General features: G+C 53.3%; 1 protein-coding gene across 2 annotated transcripts in view; it reads left to right on the top strand.

The window, feature by feature from the left end:
* LINGO1 (leucine rich repeat and Ig domain containing 1) overlaps positions 1-14501 on the top strand; it is a 155767-nt gene that overhangs the window by 24765 nt on the left and 116501 nt on the right. Inside the window, exon 1 of one of the 2 annotated variants that reach the window (XM_054272458.1) lies at positions 2392-2516. The exons of the other annotated variant lie outside the window; for it this stretch is intronic. The gene's annotated coding sequence lies outside the window, so the exon portion shown is untranslated. Of the gene's footprint in view, positions 1-2391; positions 2517-14501 lie in introns of those variants that run through there. 2 annotated transcript variants of the gene reach the window in all.

The raw sequence follows: 14501 nt of genomic DNA, 5'->3' as shown, positions 1-14501 counted from the left end.
ACCTGTAACCTTTACAACTGCTGCCCATTTTTTCTTGGCCAAATGAAATTAAAATGGCCAACCAGTGCCATTTCTTTCCTTTAACCTTTTCCCTTTCATGTCCGCACTTGACCCAAAATAATATTCTTCCTTGGTGCTCCCTTGCTGGACACTAATTCAATTAATTCAGTTAATTAATTAACACAAGCTGACCTCTTGCATTTCTTGGCCAGGGGCAGCAGGACTCACCACCCACGTGGTGAATCCTCTGCTCTCCTGCCCTTGTGGCATGGCATCTTCTGCATCCCTTTGGTGGTGAGCATGTCCTCGTCCCGTGCCCCTGAGTCAGCACTCTGCTGCTGGCGTGCTATTTCAGCTCAGGGGAAAAAAAAAAGAAGAAAGTTTCAGTATTTAAAGTATTTAAGCAGATGGAAAGCCACAAACTACAGTCGGTGGAAGGAGCGTGTTTCATGACTAACAAAATATGCCAGGTAGGCCGTTCCACTTGAGATATTTTCAGGAATATATAATCACTTTCACACATCCTCATAAATTTGCCAAAGTGTTAGTTTTCCCCCATATGGATGGGGAGGATGCAGCATGTCATGACTGTTGCATGGCATCTTGAATGCTGTGTCTTCGTGGTGTAGGTTTTTTTTTTCCTTTATTCCCCCCACCCTGGCTGTAATTGCAATTTTAAGTTTGATTCACCCTTGCTCATAATGAGTGTAGACAGAAGGTCACTCTTGAACATTGTGGTGAGAGAGCTCCTTGGACAAGGCAGGGCAGAGGAAGCAGCAATTAAATCTCTAATAATACCCCCAAAAATGGACTGGAGCAGTTCCAGGGATGCTGTCCCAGTGGGGTACCAGCAGGTGATAAAGGGATGCTCTAGGGGAGCCCCAAAGGCTGCATCCTTCCCACTGAGCTCCTCTGAATAGATGCTCCAGCGTGGCACTGGGGTAAACAAATGCAAAATATTTTTAAATCATTCAGTCTCAGCATTGGATTCTTTCTTTTCTTTCTAGTATCATGGCAAAATTAAATAAAAGGACCCGTTTTCTGCATGTTATTGATCTTTCACTCAAAATCTGGGCCCTTTTCCAGGAAAAATGAGCCCTTTTGTGAACAAAGAGACAGGCACCTTCCCAACAAAAGTCAGCTTTCAAATCCAATGTTCTGTGTGTTTGAAAATTCATGTTTCTGATAGGAAAATATCAATTTCACTCAAATTTGCAGAGCAGTGATGTGGTGGGGGGGAGACGGCCCTGAATGGATTGATGAGCACTTGAAGGCCAGATTGCCAGAGGGATTTAAAAGCAAAAGAAAAAGCAACCTTGTCACTGATTTTGGGCAGCTTGTGTCGGAATCTAGAGCCAGGCTGTTGGGCTGGAGCTGTCCCTGCTGTCCTTTTCTCTTGGGGACCTAGAGCCTTCACTGTACACTGTGCATGTGGCAGGAGGGCTCAGCCCATCTCTCCTGACCAAATCCCAGCCTCAGTGGTTTATACACCCTTTTTTTAAAACATGCTGGTGGCTGGAGCCAGGCTCTGAGTTGGTGTGTGCTGGCCTTGCTCCGTTACCCTGGTTGGGTGCCCCACTGAGAGCTGCCTGCTGGTGTCTCAGACAAGCTGGGCTTTGCCAGCAATGTTTTACAGGTTAATTTGTCAAATCTCTGTAGCTCGATTATTTGTTGGTGGAGCCCTTGAGGATTGCTGGGGAGGAGATGCGTTACGCTCCCTTGGACCGTGCTGGCACACACATGCTCAGCTGTCAGGCGGGGCTGCTGAGCTGGGTGTCCTGAATGTTCTCATAGTGCAGCCCATGACACTGCCCCCATGGTAATGAGGGTGGCTGTGTTCCCCTGCCACTGCATCCTTCAACAGCAAGTAAATTGGTTTTTGTCATTGTTCTCCCTGTGCCAGCAGTGATGCTCCATCCTCGCTGTGATGCAGGGGGATGGAGGTAGTGCTGGCTCAAGGGCATCATTCCCAGGGCTGTCCATCATAGAATCATGGAGTGCTTTGTGTTGGAAGAGACCTTAAAGATCTCATTTCACCCCCCTAGCGTGTGCAAGGACACCTGCTCCTTGTCCACTGCTACACGGAAGGTTTGCCTGGTGCCTGAGCAGAGAATTTCCCCCCTGCCCCATGGGATTGCTCCCGGGGCTTTGCTCCCCGGCTGCGTGTGTAAACTTGCTTATCTTTGGAAAGGCATGGCGACGCTGACAAGCGGTGCAGGAGATGGGGGCAGTAGGTGGATCGTTTTTAGCAGCGTGCACGCACGGAGCAGACAGCTTGGGCATGTTCCAAAACACTTCCCACGCCCCCAGGCTGAATTTTAAGAAGCTGGGGCATCTGCACGTTCAAAACGCTACGGGGTGGAAGGGAAAAAAGGAAAAAAAATCCCCAAGGCAGGCAGAGCAGCCAGCGCGTGGAAGGGGCAGGCAGCACCCAAAGGCTGATGTCTTGCTGCGGAAGGGAGTTTGTTGCAAAGGCTGAGCAGCTCCAAGCCGCTCTCCGGAGGGGCAGAGCACAGGTGAGCGTGGAGCAGCGGGCGCTGGCTTGCAAGCTGGTCTCGCTCTTGGTTGAGTGGGGGGAATGGGAAGAGGAGCTTGAATTACCCAGGAACGGCGCCCAGGTGAGTGCCTGTTCCTCCTGTCCAGCTGGGGTGGTGCAGCTTTTGAGGAGCCCCACACATTTGGGGGCCCCAGAGTCTTGCAGTAAAAGGGGGATTAGTGGGGAGGGGTGGTCCTGTCTTCCTTATGGTGATGGGAATGAGTCCTGTGCTCAATCCACTTTTGGTGTTTTAAGGGACTGCCTGGGATCCTGCCCATTAACAGCAGGAGATGCCCCACTGATTTCTTTCTGTGGGGAAGCCCTGGTATGCAGGACCAGCCTCATCCCCTTCTGCATCTCCTGGGGAAGATGAAGCAAGCAGGCAGTGGGCAGGGATTGACGTTGGGAACACACAAGCTCTGGGCTTGCAGTGGCTAGCTAAGGGCTATTTCAGCCCTACCCCGGGCTCCCTGGGACAGGGTGGGATATCCAGTCCAAGCAGGGAACTCTGAGGGATGGGGAACAACCTGTGTGTATGGTCCAGCAGAGTCTTGGATCCCCTGGAGTGATGATCAGGAGTTCCTTTCTGAGTCCTGGTATAGCTTTGGATAAGTAGCTTCAGCTGTGAAGGTTGGGAGCTTTCAGTGCTGGTTCTCAGCTTACATGCTGAGAACAGCCCCAGTTGTTGCTGTTGCTGCTCCCTTGGGATCCAAGGTCCCTGCTCCTGGTGGTGGGGCCTCGGACGTCCTGAAGCATTGGGAAGGGATGGGTGTAAATCTGGAGAGCCCGAGGTGCCGTCCGCGTTCCTCAGATCAGCGATCCGGTGTGCGCTCCGTGATCCAAGGGTGGGGAACACGCCTGTCTGCACGTTCCATCGAGCTCCCATTGGTGCTGCTGGCGAGGAGGATGATGGTGTGGCATCCTGGCAGCCTGGAGCCATCCTGCCAGGGTGGCTGGGCTCTGACTGCTCCCTCCCATCTCGCTGGGCCAGGCACTGGGGGATGCTCCTCCCGACGCATCACGTGCATGAGGGGGCATCTTCCCAGTGCTGCCCGTGGCTGCTTCCCGTGCCACTCCTGCCTCCCGTACTGCTCCTGCCTCCCGTGCCCTCCCGTGCCACTCCTGCCTCTTGTGCCACTCCTGCCTCCCGTGCTGCTCCCGTGCCACTCCTGCCTCCCGTGCCCTCCCGTGCCACTCCTGCCTCCCGTGCCACTCCTGCCTCCCGTGCCCTCCCGTGCCACTCCTGCCTCCCGTGCCCTCCCGTGCCACTCTTGCCTCCTGTGCTGCTCCTGCCTCCTGTGCCATTTCTGCCTCCCGTGCCCTCCCCTGCCACTCCTGCCTCCTGTACCACTCCTGCCTCCCATACCACTCCTGCCTCCCGTGCTGTGCCATTCCTGCCTCCCGTGCCACTTCTGCTTCCCGTGCCGTGCCATTGCTGCCTCCCATGCCACTCCTGCCTCCCATCCTCTCCTGCCTCCTGTGCCTCTTCTGCCTCCCGTGCAGCTCCTGCCTCCTGTGCCACTCCTGCCTCCCGTGCCCTCCCATGCCACTTCTGCCTCCTGTGCCACTCCTGCCTCCCAGCGCTCACTCTGGCAGTGTGCAGCTCTGCCCTTCTCCTGGCAAAGCCAGTGGCTTATTGAAATGTGGCTTTTGCCTGGTGAGGAGACATGAAAACTAGTGAGGAGTGAATACTAGAGAAGTCCTGGGGGGAGATTTAAATGCCTCCAAAATCAGAGCTTTTTCCCTTTCATTTTGGGAAGAGAAGACTTCTTGGGAAGCCTCCACTTCCTAGGTATCCCTCCAGAAGAGGCTAAAACAGATTCTAAGTTATGCACTTTGTAAATCTCTTGGTACCAGCAGAAGTAGTGCTCTCCATGGTGTCCTCACATGCCTGGTAGCCTCATGGCAAGAGCATCTTCTTGGCAATAGGTGTTCCTGGGTCCTTCTGCCCCTTGTCCCTCAGGTGGGCAGTACATTTGCACCTCTGGCACCCAGGGGAGGAGTACAAGGCCCTCCCGGTGCTAAACACAAGATGCTGTTCTGTGCCCTCCAGGGTGAGGAGGAGGAAGAAGGCAGAGAGGGATGGGGATGGACCTGGTGTGCCCCAGGGGACTGGCTTGTTTCTGCTAATTAGCAGTGTAACCAGCCGTGGCACAGCCCAGGGCTCCTGGCAGATAATTACCTTGCTGGGTGCTGGGAAGGGAGCAGAAAGACTTGCTGTCCATGGGGACTTGAAAACCTCCCCATTCTTGAACAGATTTGGGAAAGGCAGCTCAAAAAGAATAATATGGATATATATTTTAACAGAGCAATTTCTGCCAGGCAGGCAGGCCAATTTGTTACTGAGGTGACACATTTGGTTTTAGCTATAAGAATCAAGATTTTTTGGCTTTTCTCCTTTTTCAGTCCCTAGGGCAGGGGTTGGCTAAGTCACAGGGAAGCTGGGGGTCTGCATGGGAACGGGCTTGGGGTTCTGGCTTCCTCCTGACTGAGCATTTATGGGTGTTTCATAGAGCAGGGGGAGAAAAATAAATCTGGGAGTGCCCCCAGTCTGCTCACTGCAGCTCGGTGAGGTTTCCATTGGGCCAGGGTATCCTGCCATCCCTGTGCTGTGTGTGTCTGTGCAGATCCTGTGCCATCCCTGTGCTGTGTGTGGCTGTGCAGATCCTGTGCCATCCCTGTGCTGTGTGTGACTGTGCAGATCCTGTGCCATCCCTGTGCTGTGTGTGACTGTGCAGATCCTGTGCCATCCCTGTGCTGTGTGTGTCTGTGCAGATCCTGTTCCACCCCTGTGCTGTGTGTGTCTGTGCAGATCCTGTGCCATCCCTGTGCCCTCCCTGTGCTGTGTGTGTCTGTGCAGATCCTGTGCTGTGTGTGGCTGTGCAGATCCTGTGCTGTGTGTGGCTGTGCAGATCCTGTGCCACCCCTGTGCTGTGTGTGGCTCTGCAGATCCTGTGCTGTGTGTGACTGTGCAGATCCTGTGCCATCCCTGTGCCCTCCCTGTGCTGTGCGTGTCTGTGCAGATCCTGTGCCACCCCTGTGCTGTGTGTGGCTCTGCAGATCCTGTGCTGTGTGTGGCTGTGCAGATCCTGTGCTGTGTGTGGCTGTGCAGACACCGCCCCAGGGCTGCCGGGGGTCCTGCCCCAGGGCTGGCTGCTCTGCCAGCCTGGGGATGGCTCCCTGGAGCTGCCCAGGGGTCCCTGCTGGCGCTGCCAGGGCTGTGCCAGGCAGGGCTGTCCCTGGAGTGCTCCTTATGCCCGACGGGTGGGATCGCTGCCGGCCAAGGAGCATCTGTGCTCTCCTTGCACCTCTTGTCGGGGCCAGGGACCTCATTAGCTGCTTCCATCTCCTCTTTCCTCTGTTTATCTCCAGTTTTTCAAACGTTTGTTTGATTTTTATTTTTTTTTATTATGTCTTTTTTTTTTCCTGGCTTGAAGGCAGAAATGATTGTGTGAGTCATGATAGGGCCTGACAGCTCCCTGTGTGCCCTGCCAGGCTCTACTGAAATTGGGGCTGGGGGGCAGGGCTGCAGTGACTGCTGCCCATCCAGGTCCTGTTGCAGGGGGACACGGGGTGGGGAGTGGGGAACAGGCATCACAGCCTTTCCCCCTCATCACCCATTTACCCTTTGGTCTGTGGTGCTTGCCAGAGGGTCTGGCAAAGCTCAGGCCTCCAAGGAGAGATTGCAGGCAGATTTGTGATTCTCCTTGGGAGAGCAGTGGGAATGCCATGACACTGGGTGGCAGGAGAGCAGCAGGGTGGGAACAGCTTGAGCTGAAAGCCCAGTGTAGCCAGCCCTGCTTCTGTCCACTGTGTGTAGGAGATTTGGGGCCATGCTGAGCTAGAGGAAAGCTCTTGGCCACATGCATATGCCTTGTCCAGGAACAGGCTGAGATGACAGGCTTGTCTGGTCAGTGGATTTGTCCCCATTCCAGTGCACCCAGGCTGGTGCTTCCATACAGAGTGGGGTCCCAGGCGGTGCTTCCATACAGAATGGGGTCCCAGGCTGTGCTCCCCATGGCATCTCCCTGCTGAAGGAGCACAACCACTGCGTACCAGGCACAGAAGGATGCAGGGGATGGCAATTCCACCTCCACCTCCTCGGTCAGGGCTGGGGATGCCAAACTGCATCTCCCCACCTGCCAGCCCTGCCTTGTTGGCCTCCTCAGTCCCCCTTCCTCCACACCCCATCTCCCTCTGGAGAGCCAGCAGTAACTCTTAGTCAATGCTGTCTCACGGACCATTGCTCTGGAAATCCCAGGGAGAAGGGTGCTTGCCCATGGTCCTGTGTGGCTGGTGCCATCCTCTGCAGCCCATTGCCACCCTGGCACTGCTGCCTTGGAGGGCAGGGCCATCCTCACTTCTTCCTCGCTGCTCTGGGATGATCCCAGCATCTTGCCTGTGCTTTTTATAGCCCGTGCTTCCCAGCAGGCTCACCAGCTGACCTGGATACAGCCACATCGCATTTGGGCTGAGCTCCCCTGCTCCCTCCTTGTGCTGGGGTGGGCTGCTTTGTCAGTGCTTATTGGCACCCCAGGTTGCTCTCACAAAGACAGAAGCATCCGTCATCCTGCTCTTGCGTCAAGCGTTCCCAGTCCAGGCTGGGTAACAGGGATTGCTGCGAGCACGCGCCTCCGGATCTCTGCTCCGCGGGGATCCCTTCTCTTTAGCAGGTGCTTTTTCTCCCAGATGCTGTTCTGCAGAGAGGAAACAGGGACAAATTAGCATCCCTGGCATTTCTGGCTTTCCCCACTCCTTGCCTGCCAGCTTCCCCTCCCTTCTCTTTTTAAAGAGATTCAGGTCACGCCTGGAATTAGGGCTCCCTGAACTGCAGTGAAAGAGCATTTAAACTGCTTACCATCGATTAGATGGAGTAGTTGGGGTTTGGTTTGTGCCCCACCTCTGTTCTCAGTTTTGGATGGGCGTTCACAGCACATTACTCCTTCTTTCAAGGCCTTTGCCATCATGGGCTGCTCTTCCCTGCACAGGTGGGTCTGGGGACGCTGGGGGCTGCTCCCCACTTTGCACCCCACCAGCAGCCAGCTGCTCTCGACACAGAGACCTTGCAGGAAAGCATTTTATTTAGCCGGCTTCGTTTATCGCAGCGCTCCGGCTGGGATTAGACACAGATAAGACGATCAATAAATCCTCCTCTTGGCTGAGATGTGCCGTGAATTTTTTGGGAAAGGGTAGGGCACCAATTCAAAGGCAGCAGGACTGGCTGGAGGTGAGGGAGGGGACAGGCAATGCTGCGGGGTGGTGGCACGGAGGGGACCCCGCCGCGATGCCAGTGGCAGTTTTGAAGAAGCCGTGTGTACGTGGTAGAGAGAAAAGAAACCCCGCGCTGCCGCTGCGGCTGGCGTGGCTGTACCGCCAGGGAAAGTAGGTCAGGCTGTGCTGCAGAGCCCGGCCGAGCCCCCAGCACAGCAGGGCACCCACCCTCCGCAGCTCCCCTCCGCTCTGCTCACAGCCAGCCCTGCCCAAAGGACGCCGCTCTGGGGCTGGGCTGCCATCAGCCCTCACCCCGGTGTCTGGGCGGCTCTTTGGGCCTGCTGTGGTGGCTCCGGGTGAGGGTGGCAGTGTGGGAGCCCTGCAGGAGGAGAGGCAGAGATAGAGGGAGGGGAGACAGTGCTGCCTCTCCCCTGCCTGCATCTCTCAGCTGCTCTCCTGGATCCAGTGAGGATTTGGCTGCAGGAGGGATGTAGGATGACAGCCCAGCATCAGAAAGGAGCAGCTGTTTCTCCATCTCCCCAGAATTTTGAGGTCTCCCACTAGCTGGGGGTGGGAAAAGCTCAGGGACACGACCATCCCCTCCCTCCCTTTCTGGGACTGTTTTCTGCATTGTCAGGGAGATTTGGAGAGGAAGAAAAAATGGTTAAAGGCAGAGGCTAACACCTCAATCTGCAGGGATTTAGGGTGTCTCACATTGAATTCAAAGCCTCCTCAGAGGGGAAGGGGGAGCAGGACAGGACAAATGATGGATTCCTGTGGACAGGACTCAGGCAGGACTGGAGGATGTCCTAACTTAGCTCAGGAGGATGGCTTGTTTCATCATCACTTTCAGGAAGGTTTCTTGGCTGCTGGGGAGAGGGGAAAATTAAGATGTGTTTTCATGACAGAGGTGTTCCAAGTGCAAATCCAGAGTGTGTGCTGTAGCTGTAGGAACCCGTTGGGAGATGGAAGGAAACTCTGGAAGTGCCTTTGCCACTGGACACGGCTGGGCTGTCACTCCTGGACATTCTGCGGGGAGGGATGCTGTGGGGCTGGATCACAGCCACAGGAGCATGGCCTGTGACTGCCAGGCCCAGGGAGGTGACAGCCCCATGCTAACACAGCTCTGGTGACACAGAGCCATGACCCAGAGGTGGGCAGGGACACTGTGTCCTGCAGCAAGGACCTGACTGATGTGAGAGGGCTGGTGGTGAAGATGCAATGAGCTGAGCGAGGAATAAATTGAGTGTGTACATCACAGGCAGGTCTGGGCTTTATTGATTTTCAATGAAAGGCTGTGTCATGAATTTTTCTTTCCCACTGTATTTGCTGGAAAGTTGCATCTGGTCTCCAAGCATTAACCACTAACTGGAGAGCTCATTTTTCGCCCCCCAGGAGCTGCCCCAGGGGGAGGCAGGTTTGCACATGATCTTTTTAAGTGTGTGATGGATGCAGCAGCTTTACTAATCCAGCATCAGAAGAGGAGGGCGGTATTAGCAGTGGAAAATGTTCTGTCCAGCAGTTCAAGTGACTCATTGCCAAGAGGGTTGCATGTGTGATGTGTCTTGTTTGATGGGCTGCTCCAGGATCCATTGGGAATGGTGTCCTGCTGTCCCCAAGAGGGACAGGGCATCATCTGGGTGTTGTCACTGCTTTTGCTGGTTTGCCTTTCCTCTCAATGACAGGAGGACTCTCAAAGAGAGGGAACATATTCCCTATAGTAAAACCCTTTTGGAAGCTCCTGTTGCATCCTGATTTTAAACCAGTGTTCAGAATTTGGAGCATCTCTTTAGTCTTGAAGTCATTGTTTTTAAACATTAAAGAACATTTGGGAATGAGTGTAGCACAAAATGTTTTAGGAGACATTACTCCCTATCTTCAGAAACTCTTACAGACCTTCTTTGCTTCCTTATGAATGTGTTGAGGACTTAGGGGAAAACGTTGAAACCAGTTGAGGGATTTAAAAAGAAATAACCAATGGAGAAAGTTGGAGAGATTTAGGATGGGTTTGTCTGGAAAAGAGGTAATAGGGAGGAAGTGTTTGGCTAGAAAAGAGGTAATGGAGAGATGTTTTGCCAGGTTTTGGGTAGCACTGTGCAGTGAGATGTGCAGCGACAGCAGCTTGTGTCCTCACAGGGCGAGGGTGGGAAGACTTGCAGGGTTGGGAACTTGGTTGGAAATGCCCTGGAAGGGTTAATTCTGGTGCCTGGATATAACTGGATGCACTGAAGCTGAAGTGGAGCAGTATGCAAATCTATCCACTTTCATAAACTGCTTAATTAGGCGAATGTTAATGAGACGTTAATTACTGTTGTGCCGGCGAATCCCACGGAACGGAGATTATGTTTCTCTTCAAACATCCAGTCTTAATTATAACTTGTGCTTAATTCCACTGTCTTGCTTGGGACGGAGCTGGCTAGGGAGGATGAGTGCCAGCTCCCATGGCTGCCTGCCTGCAGAGCATCTCCCATCCCTGCCCATGCCACGGTGCAGCCTCTGGGACATTGGGGATGGAGCTGTGGGGGCAGCAGGGGCTGCTTGAGGACAGTGGCTGTGAATCTCCCTGTGCTCAGGTCCAGCCCAGCAGCAAACCCTCCAGTTGTGAGCAGGCCAGGGTGGAAAGTCTCATGTCATGTGTAAGAGCTCCCATACTTTTCCTTTGTGGGCTTGAGAAGTCCCTGTTGGTGTCTGAGGGATGCCACATTGCTCTGCTCTGGAGGTGCCTGCCCCAGACTGGTCAGACTGGGGTAGGGAAGTTGAGCATGTGCCTTGTCCTTCCTTCCTCACTTTCTGTTTCTGCCTGCCTCGGTCTTCCCAGTAGGACTGCAAGTGCATTCTGTTGCCTGTGATTTCTAGCTCCTCCATAGGTTATTGTGGCAAATTGCCAGAGGTCCTGCTTGCAGAGTGCCTGGCACACATGAATATTTTAAAGTATGGCTTCCACTTGGAGATCAGCAAGAGATCACACAGATGAGCAGAGAAATGGCATCCCATTTTCAATTTGAACACCTATTATTATTATTATTATTATTATTATTATTATTATTATACATGGCTTTCATTAAACTTCAGGATAATATAATGCCTTCAAAAGAGGTATAGTGAGCCATGGAAGCTGCATCCTCAGGGGCTTTTGGCTGGTTTTCCTCTGTGCTTTGCTGGTTCTCTGGAACCTCTGAGCAGGGTTCTCTGGCTCGTTGCTCATTGCTGCCAGCTGGGTAGAAGAGAGGACAGCACCTTAAGGCTGACACACGAGATTTGGGCTCCATCAGAGCTTTGGGTACCCCTGAGGAAGAATTCTTCCAGTGGCCAGGCTCTTGTCCCCAGGGAGGTGTTTGCCTTGCCACTGCTGGTGGTGGGAGAGCCCATGGGCTGCCTGCTCCGCTCCTCCTGGCACGAGCATCACAGGATTTTAATCACACACACAGTGGCATCTGCATGCTCAGAGCTTGTGGCCCGAAACCTGAGCTGAGAGCAGTGACAGTCCTCATGCCAGGCCCTCTCTGATGGCCCGGGGCCGGAGTCACTTTGGATTTCCTCTGCAGGAGCCGTGTTGTCCCCGGAGCGGTGATTCTCCGCATTGGGTGTTTTCAATTACAAAGGGTGTCAGTTTAGGTTTCGTTTCCTGTGTTTTCTTCTTTTCTTCCCTCTGTTCTGGCTCTGCTGTTTGATTTCCAGACAGGTTTGATATTTCCTCTCCCAGCAACCCACAAGCCCCGGGGACTTTGGGGGGCGGCTCCTTTGATCGAAGGCACTGTCCCTGTGAGAGGGATGGGATGGGATGGGATGGGCTGGGATGGGCTGGAGGACCAGGAGCCAGCAGGATAGGGGCAGCACCCATGGCAACACCCATGGCAGCACCCATGGGGGTGGCACCACCAGGGGTCAGGGCAGCTCTGCCTGCCTCCTCCAAAATCATCTGAATGTGAAGTTTTTAATCTCCTAAAAAGCTTTTTTACCAGAAGAAATGTGTCCAGCAGCCAAGGAAATTTTCCTTTTTTTCTTCTCTGCATTCTGCATCTCTCAGTGTTGAAACCTTTGTTAATTAATTAAGAATTAATTAATGGCAATTTCTTTAATTTTTGAAAATGGCAGGATCTAGCCACGTATCCACTTGCAGAGCTGCCTGCTGCTCCCTCCTCCCCTCTTGCAAATCTCGAACAAACAGAGCCCAGCACAATCAACAGCTGCGTGGGAGGCAGAGCCAGCACTCTGCATATGATTCCAACCAAATACAGCGTGTTTGGGAAACATGGGGACACCAAAGCCAGCTCAAGGGAGAGCAGAGAGGTCACTGCAGTGTTGAGCCCCACTGCTAAGATGCCTCTGTGTGTTGGTGGTTCCTGTGCTGCTTTTCAGAGCCCAGAAATACCACAAGCAGGACCAGGTGCTCCAGTGCAGCCCCCAGGGTGCCAGTACCTGGGGTGGGTGCCCAAGGGGACATCACAGGCAGAGAAGCAGGCAGGAGAGGAGAAGCTTTCACTCTGTGTTCTGCCTGCAGCTGCTTGTCACTTCCAATTGCTGAGCCCAGCACCTGCTGGCTTTAAAACAAAATAAAAGGAGGACAGAGGAGAAAGGAGGATTTGGCTAAAGATCTAAATTAGCCTTATTGTGCTGGGAGCTGAACTGGGCGTGGGGTAAATCCATTCCCATAGCACAGTGTGTCTGTACTGAGTGAGATGTTGAGGGATAAATGACTGCTTTTCATACATTATCATGGCCTGACAGCCATGAGGCAGACAGAGGCAGTGCAAAGGTGATAAATGAGAAAGTTTGAGTTAACAAAGTCTAGATGTCTCTCATTAGTGGGAAAGGATTTCCCTTTACCAGCAATCCTTGGGCTTGTGCAGTTGGGATTGCTCCTGCTCTCTATTTTGCCTTTTTAAAAATGCCTGATAATTTGTTTCTAATTTACCTTTGCTGGCCAGGTTGATGCTGTGATACATGGGTTGTGTGCTGGATGTGGGGCTCTCTTGCAGTGCTGGGTGAGTGCTTGGGGATGCTGGTGGGGGATAGAGATGCTCCTGGGGATGTCAGGGCAAGGAGATGTGCAAAAGGGACTGCTCAGGGCTGTGGGAGGAAATCCCTGCTCCTCCAGGCAAGGGAGGGGAAGAAGTGTCTCCCTGGCAATCAGCCAGAACCAAGAAAGCAGGTCTTCAGCAGGAACCTGCAATATTAAATAGTCTTTTAATGAAAAATACATCTGCTGTTGAGCTGCCTTGCAGCCTGAGATGTGAGCATGCTTTTTGGTTCCACAATAGCTGCTGCACGACCTTTTATTTTACAATATTTGAAACAAAACTGGAATCTATTTTTAATCCTTTCCCTTTCCCCCTTTTAGTGTTCTCCTGTCACTCAGCCATCACACTAATCCTGCAAAAGCTCAGTCAGGGTTTGGGAGAGGCCAAGGGCCAGGTTGTGTGCCCAGCTTAGAGCAGGAAGTCAACCCATCCCTGCATGGTCCCTCTGCCTGGTGACCCTGGCTCAGCCTGTCCTGCTCAGGGCTGCTTTGCAGAGACACAGCTTTGCCTGCTGCCCTTTAGTAGCTCTACCTTTTCAAGGAGGGGGAGATTTTGTTTTTACTGCCAGATGTGGGGCAGAGCAGGCAGGATCTCCTCAGCCTGGATTTCAGATTGTCTTACGGCAATCCTGCCCGGAGGCAGAGGTAAAGGCTGGGTCACAACATTTTGCACTTTGCTAATGCTTTTCATGGTGGGATTTCTTAGCAATTCCCAGAGAAACCAGCCATTGCAAAGCCCATCCTGCTGGCGAGGAGCAGAAGGAGCTGGGGAGGTGAACTGAGGTCCTGTGCAGGGTATACCTGCTGGTGGCACATTTTAACATCCCTAGCAGTGGTGTTTGTGCGTTTCAGCCACGGGCAGCCTTGCCTTTCCTGCCACCCACTGCCTGCAGCCACAGAGGCCCCATTTATCTAGAGCAATGACTAACTATAGAAAAATAACAGTAAAGAAAAGGTATGTGAGAAACATCTGTGAAATAATAACAAGATCCTGGGGATGGAGCTGCTTTCATCTGGGAGCTCTTTGAGAGCTGCGGGTTGTTCCTGTCCCTTGTTAGAGAGGGAGCCGGGCAGCGATGCCCGCTCAGATCTTTCTTTCCTTTCAAGATCTCCCATGGCATCCCACAGGCTGGTGAGCCTGGGCCTTGCCAGCACATCCCTCCTGCTGCCCGCTGCTGAATTGGTTTTTAATCCTTCTAATCAGCCCCACATCCAAGGCCAGTGGTGATGGCAGAGCTGGGTTCATCCGAGGCTGTCGTGCCCTCTTACATCCTGAGTGAAGAACCTGGCAGGGCTGGGAGCTGTGGAGTATGGAAACCCCATGTCTGGCCTAGCTTTGTAAGGCTGAGCTGCCAGCTTTGCAGCCAGTCTCCTCCCAGCCAGTATTTGCTCCTTTATGCTTGTGCCAGGTCTGCTCCAGACCCTTGGGGAACACCCAAGCAGTGCAAGTGCTGGCAGGCACTAGCTGGCTGGCTGGAAAATGTCCATCAAAACTTCATTTCCTGGGAAAAATCTGGTCTGGCCAAGCTAAAACACTTGTGGGACTCTGTGTTGAAACCTGTGGGAGGCTTTTGATGCTCCCACATTGGTGCAGAGGAATGTGGACTCTCAGGGCTGGACTAGAGAGAGCTGCCCCCATGAACAGCCCTGTGAGCAGCCCCAGAGCAGAGTAAAATGTAGAGGGACCAAAGGACCCTTTCTATCACACTGGCAGGTGCTGGGGAGCAGGAAGGA

Source organism: Melozone crissalis, unplaced genomic scaffold (assembly GCF_028551555.1).
Source record: "Melozone crissalis strain CALT ecotype California unplaced genomic scaffold, PUWL_Pcris_2 ptg000014l_1, whole genome shotgun sequence".
Lineage (NCBI taxonomy): Eukaryota > Metazoa > Chordata > Aves > Passeriformes > Passerellidae > Melozone > Melozone crissalis.
Note: the sequence above shows the minus strand (reverse complement) of the source record. Positions and strands in the feature narration are given on the sequence as shown.